This window comes from Chenopodium album, chromosome 11 (assembly GCF_948465745.1).
Source record: "Chenopodium album chromosome 11, dcCheAlbu1.1, whole genome shotgun sequence".
Lineage (NCBI taxonomy): Eukaryota > Viridiplantae > Streptophyta > Magnoliopsida > Caryophyllales > Amaranthaceae > Chenopodium > Chenopodium album.
Genome location: NC_137844.1, coordinates 54,645,790 through 54,654,237, shown reverse-complemented (window position 1 = coordinate 54,654,237; position 8,448 = coordinate 54,645,790). Strand labels below are relative to the sequence as shown.

General features: G+C 35.0%; 1 pseudogene across 1 annotated transcript; it reads left to right on the top strand.

Moving 5' to 3' along the window:
• Positions 1 to 2,006: 2,006 nt before the first annotated feature.
• Positions 2,007 to 8,302, top strand: LOC145569240 (uncharacterized; annotated as a pseudogene). Its single transcript, XR_014096067.1, has 11 exons — positions 2,007 to 2,194; positions 2,897 to 3,060; positions 3,235 to 3,312; positions 3,633 to 3,712; positions 3,939 to 4,462; positions 4,775 to 4,882; positions 6,715 to 6,782; positions 6,878 to 6,965; positions 7,047 to 7,118; positions 7,223 to 7,276; positions 7,450 to 8,302. The product of XR_014096067.1 is annotated as an uncharacterized LOC145569240 (transcript).
• The last annotated feature ends 146 nt before the right edge of the window (positions 8,303 to 8,448 follow it).

The window sequence follows — 8,448 nt, the reverse complement described above, 5'->3', positions numbered from 1 at the left end:
CTTGTAATTTAATTGAGCCTCAATTTATTAATTAGCTTTTTACATTTAATTTTATTATTTTAATCAACCTATCTTTTGGCAAGTTTATTCTCAAGCAAATTAACTTAGCTAAGCTAATTTGCTTGACCAAGCTAATTTAATTTTTAAGCTCCAATGGTTAAGCTAATAGGTAGGAAATTTTCTAAATTGCAAGTAAGTCCCTACCTACAACCATTGGAATTGCTCTAAACTCTCACACACACACACAGAGGAGAGAGAAAGTAAAGCTTCTGCAATGGCACTCAACTTTACTTCTCCATTTATTCTCTCTCCTCCCGTTAACTTTCTACACCATAAAACCATGTTCCTCCTTCTTCTCCGGAATAATCTAGAACCTTCTCCTTCTTTTTCTTCTTCTTCTTGTTCGTCTACTGTCAATTTCTGGAATCCTTCCGCCATTAATGTCACTGTTCGAGCTTCAACCAGCAACACTCAAAATGACATCGCCGATGAAGAAGACGGCGTGTTGAAATAATAAATAGAGATGAGAGAAGGGAAAGAATAATAAAAAATTGTATTCAATCCATTAACAAAAGTAATACGGAGTACATAACAACATATATATAGTGCAAATAACTAAGCTATAATTAAGGAACATGATCCCATGACCATTAATCATGCTAACATTAACCCACTAAACTAACCCACTACTATTATGACTCCACTAACACAAACTAATACTTAGTAGAGCATATTCCTATACATTAGGAGTTAACTAACCACTAACAATTTGAAGCAAATATTCCAACACACCCCCTTGCTTCAAATTGGGTTATAATGATTATTCAATTTTCACGCTTGACCTCGACGAAATTTAGTTTTGCTTTTATAGCAGTTTGTGATGCACATCTCATCGCCCACACAATTTTGTTGGTGCATATTATCACCAATGCCTTACTTTCGGAGCACCTCTCTCCGTACACTAAACCTTGACATTTTTTGTTGATGCACTTCTCATCAATTACTCGATCTTATTGATGCACATTATCATCAACTTACATTCAATGGAGCACATCTCTTCATTAACTCTATTTGACATTGTCCTCCAATTGACGATGTCACCTTGCATTATACCAAAAATCTTTGGTATTATCTTGGAAACCGTCTCTGCATTGATAACGACTTCCACACTCGTAAAGATAATGTGATCTTTATCTCAAACACTTTTTTTGCCCTCTTTTTCACAAGATTAAAATCCTTTTTACTTGGCTAAAAGGGAACCCATTAATACATCTAACCATTACTTCCATGGTTAAATACAATAACACTCACACAAAATTTCACTCAAATTGTTTTTAATTGCTCAGAAATGATGAACTCAAGGTGCGTTACTTGTTTCTCTTAATCATTATTTTTTTTTAATAATAATCTTTTTTTCTACATATCTCTCTCCCACTCTCTCTCTCTCTCTTTTTTTTTTTAGGCTTCATCTCTTTCCCTTCTCTTTTCGGCTTTTTCCAAGATCTAACCTGAACCTCTTGATATCATGTTAAAATAATAAATAGAGATGAGAGAAGGGAAAGAATAATAAAAAGTTATATTCAATCCATTAACAAAAGTAATACGGAGTACATAGCAACATATATATATATATATATATATATATATATATAGTGCAAATAACTAAGGGTCCGTTCACATTTACTTAATTTCAGTTCAGTTCAGTTCAGTTCAGCTCCAATCAGTTCAGTTCAGTTCAGTTCCAATCAGTTCAGTTCAGTTTAGTTCAGTTCCAATCAGTTCAGTTCAGTTCAGTTCAGCTTCAATCAGTTCAGTTCAGTTCAGTTCAGTTCAGCTCAATTCAGTGAATATGAACAGGCCCTAAGCTATAATTAAGGAACGTGATTCCACGACCATTAATCATGCTAACATTAACCCACTAAACTAACCCACTACTATTTTGACTCCACTAACACAAACTAATACTTAGTAGAGCATATTCCAGTAAAATAGGAGTTACCTAACCGCTAACAATTTGAAGCAAATATTCCAACACGGCGGAGGAAGAGATAAGGTAGTGTTTGATGATGAGGCGATTAGTCAATTGTTGGTTGCGATGATTGTTGTAGAATTATTAATGCTGCAATTTTGTGCAATAATTCTGATTTAGCTCTCTCTATCTTCAATGCTATGCATTCTTCGGCTTTCGATCAAGGTATTCTGTGAACGATTTTGATATATGCAGTTTTATCGCCGATTATAATCATCTTATCAGTGTTATTACTGCTTGATTACTGATTAATCTTATAATTTCTATGAGTTTATATATAATCATATTATCGGTGGTTATTAATGTTTGATTAATAATTAGTCTTATTTGCACAAGCTTTATGTTTCCGATAATTTCCGCTATTTACAGGAAGAAACAAAAAAAGTTTAGGTTAGTTTTTCAATAAATTGAACCTTGATGAATTTGTTTCCATATAATATCAAGTTTTTATAATTTATAATTAAGGATAATTATTGATAATATTTGTCAAAATTATAGTTAAAGTGGAACAACTGAAAAACAGAGGAAGTATATCAATTTCAAGTAATGATAGTTGAAGTTTAGACAGGTAATGTTGTCTAATGTTATGTACATAGTGTTTCAACTCTAAATTCTTATAGTTAGCTCTTATGGTTGCTTTGCATGTATCTTTTTTGCAGTTCATTGGATATATTTGGAATCTGATGTGAAGTAGTGCAATTATTTGATGTGAATTAGGTTAAGATTTTGTTAAAGCATGGTTGTATGGTATGAGTGTTTGCATTCTAATTTACTCCTGTATTGAGCCATGATCTTATTGGCTTTTAGCGCTTTATAAGTGTGAGTAAACGTTTGTAATTGCATTGATTGTGGATTGTAAAATTGCAGTCTTAAAGGAGAATGGTGGCACTGTTGTGAGATGGAAATGGCCAAGGCCGGATTTGAACACTTACACAACATTAGTCATTGGTCTAGCTGCTTCATTGAGGGTAACCGATGCCCTAAATATCATTGATGAAATTTGTCGAGTTGGACTTTCTCCTGGAGAAGAGGTTAGAGCTAGCTGTAATTTGCTTAGAAATGATGATCTTGTAACTACTTAGACATGGTGTTTAGTGGTGTACTCTTTGATGAAGCGACAAGAATTTTTTTTATCAACATAATTCTTGGAATTCTGTACTAAACACGGTGTAATTTTGTCAAACTTATTGTGTTTGTATTTGCAGGTCCCTTTTGGTAAGATAATAAAATGCCCGACATGCATGGTTGCTGTTGCTGTTGCACAACCCCAACAGGGTATTCAAGTACGCATGTCAAGGTCTCTTGTGGTTTCTAATTCATTACAGTCATGGCAGTACTCTCTCTTCTTTTTTTTTTTTTGGGTGGGTTGAGGGACGGAAAATGCATATAATTACATCTCACTCAAGTTTTCACTCTTAAGGACACCAATTCACTGTAAAAGTCTTAGAAGATTATCAGTCACTATCAATTTAAACCAAAGGAATTCTAGAATGCATATGAGTAATTATTACCAAAAGTCACTCTTGTTTGGCTCTGATATGAAGTGCTTGGATATATATTTGGTATTATATTGCTCACTTAATTTCCATATGATCTTTTGTAGGTAGTATCTTGTGTAAAGTGCCGCTACCAATATGAGCTCGTTTCTGGAGATATAGTTAATATTGAGTCAGAAGAAATCAGGTTAGCATATAAATCTAGTCTTCAGGTCACTAATATAGTTTTTTTTTCTTCGTATTGTCAAGACTTGATACCGGATTAGCATTATGCTCTTTCCCCAAGGCTGCAAGTAAAAAAAAGCACAATGCTCCCTGCATTTGTTTACAATTTTCTGAAAGAAAAAGTATGTTTTGTGGTTTTGATCCTGTTACATTTACTGTTTCTAAGGATCTCATCCTGCCGAACGCAGCATGGATGTTCCAGCGTGGAGAAGGTGGCTGGGATTTCTTCAAACAACAAAGCAAACCATTCCTTCTGCTGTCCATTCTATAGTGGTATAATTTACATTTCCAGATCCAAACCCCTTCTGGAAATGCTCACACACATAAATTTGCGACTTCAACACCTGATGTCCCAGCACAGCAAGGAGAAAGAGTCACTTTAGCTCTAGCAGCTCCATTAAATGTCTTCAGAGAGGCTGGCCCCATTAGAATTAGTCCTATATCCCCAAAGTACTACCCTTCAGAACCTCTTTGCTTGACAAACCATCGAGACAGCCGCGAATCTCTTCTTCTAAGAGCACCTTCTGCAGATAGCAAGCCATCTTTGCTTAATCCATCCATTGTCCTTCCACTTCTTGTGTTACTGGCCTCTGGAGATGCTGCTTCTGGTTTTTTTACCCCCAGCTTGCCTCAGCTCTTGCCTGCTGCAGTTGCAGCTTCTCTCGCCATAGGTGCCACTTTTAACACGGTGGTCTTGCCACAGTTGGGGCAGGTAAGCCTATGTATGCGCATGCTCTTAAGTGTGCTGTTGTGAATTATTATTTTTCTCTCACTTGTTTGTAAGGGATCGTAGTCCTATTAGAAGTATTTAGCACTGGTTTAGACGGTTAGATATTCTTTAATTCTCCAGAGTCTCGTCTCAATTAGTTTGGTTATCAACACACCAAAAATCTAGAATCAAAGTGAAGTAGTAAGAGTAAAGAAAGAATCCGGTTACTTGGCTCTGTCTATAATAAGAAGTAAAGAAAAGTCATATATTTTTGTAAGTGAACAAAAATATGACTCATTTAGTCTCTGCTTCCAGCTGCCTCAGAGGATGGCAGACGCAATTGCTATAAAGCAGCAACTTCTGGCACAGTACGATTTGCTTCAGTCTCGCATCAAGGATCTTAAAGATACTGCTGAAAATGAGGTATGTGGAATAAAATGATTCTCTGCTGCTGCTATGTATATTGTTTTGTAAAAAAGTAGATCGTGATCACCTGATGAACAGTCAGATGAGAAACAATAGAAAATCAATTCATAATGTCTTGATTAAGGTTCATGGCTTCCATAATTCCTTAGCATTATTGTTTCAACATGAGTAAAAAAAAATGAATGGAGCTAACAGTGAGTCTTGTTCACATATTTTCCTTCATTCTGTACTGGCTAGCTATCTTTGTGAGACTTGGATGTGCTCTTTGAACAATCAGGAGTAGTAACAGATTGAATTGTTGGTTTTAGTAGGATGAAGGAGAAGAAGTTTTTTTTGGTGAAATGCGCTGATGGCAATCTTATATTCTTATCAGGACCGTTCCTGACATTTTATGGGCCCTAGGCAAAATCATAATCAAGGGCCCTTAGAAAAAAAAATCATTCTAAAATAATATAACATATACTTTGTATCTAGTACAGAGTACAAAATATACAATATACTGCATACTCCATGTACGTGTACTACAGAGTAAATAAGAACAATGTTTCATTGTAACTTTATAGTATGATCTACCGCTGTACTACGTAGTATATTTTAAGAGTATCAACAACCCAAATATTCTTCAATTACAAAGATTTAAAATAAAGTTGAATACTTGATCATAAAGTTTGTTAATTTAAAAGTTAAAACTAGAGTATCTAAATTTAATCAGTAATCCCAATATTTATCCATGGATAAAAACAGAGAAAGGAGAGAGAATCTTTACCTGAATGTGAAAGAGAATAAACACAATTAGTGGACACAAATACACGCAAAAAAACTCGATGAGATGATTAAATCAATGATTTTGTTATTTTCATTCATAGTAGGATAATTAAAATGTACTCTATACTGTACTACATACGAGACTTACGAATATCAATAGTTTTAAGGATATGTTACATGCTTATAACATTTTCATAATTTCATTTACAGTATCAAAATATTTGGGGAATTATAAGAGTGAAAGGCAAGAACCCATTAATTTACTTGGTGGGAAATGAAGTTTTTTACTTGTATTTAATGCTCAGGGAATTGGAAAACGGGAATTGCAACAATTTTATAGTGAAGCGAAGCGTATAAAGAATTAAAGGGTGTTGTCAATTTGTCATGCATTAGAGTTTTCCTTTTTTTTTTTTTTTTTAATTTTAAGAAAACTGGAGTAATATATTTTTTTGGGCCCCTCACTGGCCATGGGCCCTAGGCCACGGCACTCCCCGCCTACCCTCAGGGCCGGGGCTGATTCTTATGGTGTGTTTAGCTGGAAAGATATGGTCGATTTTTGTAAGGATGTTAACTATTCTGTGTGATTCGCAATGAATTAAATTGACTATGCTAGCTTCTTTATGGGCTAATGCAGCTTGAGCTTTAAGTTTTTTAGAACATTTTTTTTACTTGCAAACAAATAAAGTGAATGGAGATCTTTTGATGTATTAACATCGTGGTTGTTTTGGACGGGCATTATAGTTGGTATCTAAAGGGTCTAGTTCTTGTGGCTTTTTAGAGTTCCATATTCCATATACAATTCTTGTGATACCTACGAAATATTTATCAAGTAAATACCAAGAAAATAAAGGAAACAATGACTTGCAACTACGGCTTAGTGTTGATGAAACCTCAAAAGTTTGATGGCATCATATAGTGTGGACTTAAGAGAACAAAAGAAGAGTAAGCATTAATGGATTAATCTACTTTAGTATCATGGATTTGGTATGAGCTTGCATAACAGCTCGGTAATATCAATGAGCCAAAGATCACATTTTTCCAATTCAACTTTTCTCTCCTGCCAGGTTTGGATGTTGGCTCGAATCTGCCAGTTGGAGAACAAAATTTTTGCCGTGGGCGAACCTTCTTACCAGTGATTACACTGAAAAAGTTTCATATACTTCTATTCATTGGTCTTATGAAGTTCATATAATTTTAGAGAGTTGATGTGATACCTTTTTCTTACAGTGCTAGAAGAAATAGAATCAAAAGAGTGCGTGAAGGTCTGGAAAACTCCCTTAAAGGACGTATGGAGCTTATTGATAGCTATGCCAGGGTATGTTCTACCAATTGAATATTGTGGAGCTTGTATTATGTTCGTATCACATTGTTTCAAAACATTTTTTCCTGGTTGCAGATTTCGTCTATGATAGAAATTGAGGAGGAATTGGACACAGATGTTCTTGCAGCCGAAGCTTCTAGCAATACGGTGAACATGAGTTCAACTAGATCTCCTGCTTTCCCTTCCTCCTCTGCGAAATAATCCTTCAATGAGATATCCTAGCATAACACTTTCATAATTTCTCTTGACAGGAAAATGTTGCCAAACAAATAGAGCAGCTAATGGAATTGGAAAATCTTGAAGAGGTTAGTCTCAGATTTTACATTCCTTCCTATCGCAGATCCTGAGGGTGAATCTTGCAGTACTGTATGTAGAATGCTTCCTTTTTTCATCGAATGAATTACTCACTATCTCTAAAGTAGTTATCACTAACTTGCTGCTCTGGCATTTTTCTTCTGTACATTCTTTTTTAAATTAGCGATGGAGACAGCAAGTTGAGGCAAACGATGAGGTAGAAAGGCTCCTAAGCAATGAATCACTATCCTCAGAACAGGTCTGAAGCAAGGTGCAAATTTCAAACCGCAACTATCACCCACACTGGCTTACAAATATAAAGGAGGTGTTTGTCCGTCTGTTGGATTGTAGCTTGCTATACATCGGTGTGCTAACTCTCAGACTGCAGATTACCTTCCAATTACAAGTGATCAGATTCTAAGTTAGGATCTGACATCAAGGTGCCTGAACATATTTCAAATCTAAACGTATAGCAGGCCAAAATTTTCATTACATTTTGTCTTTTTTTTTGCATAAGATGTTTTATCAATGTATTTTTTTTTTTTTTAAAAATATAAAGTGAGCGATTTCCCTCAATAATGTTGAAACAAAAACAAATTCCCATTATGCACCCATTTAAAAACAAATTCCCAAAATACCGTCCATGTAGGATTGGTATTTGGTTTGGCTTAAAACCGCTAATGTTGTTAACGGTTTTATGTTAAAACCGCTAGCAACATTAGCGGTTTTGTTTATTTTAAAGAAAGCAAAGAGACCAGTTATTAATGAAATCAGGTCTCTTTGAACTTAACAGCAATAATGTGGACGCTCTTTTTCCTCCTTTTGGCTAAGGCATGGTTTCAGAAAAAGACCTCCTTTTTTGTTGACAGGTCTCTTTGCCTCCTTACTTTTTTCTAAAGAGGCAAGGAAGAAAAGAGACCTGTTAATTGAAAAAGGGGGTCTCTTTTTCTATAAACGCTATTGCCATTAGTGGTTTTAGGCTGAACCAAATCAAAAAAAATTACACCCAACACCGATCCTACGTGGACGGTATCTCCGGAATTAATTTCCAAATCGATGCACAAAGGGAATTTATTTTTATTTTAGCGATATTGTGGGAAATTGCTCATATAAAGTATAGATATCTAGATTTTTTCATACAAATAATTTATCAGTTGCAGTATATAAATATTCATACTGATGA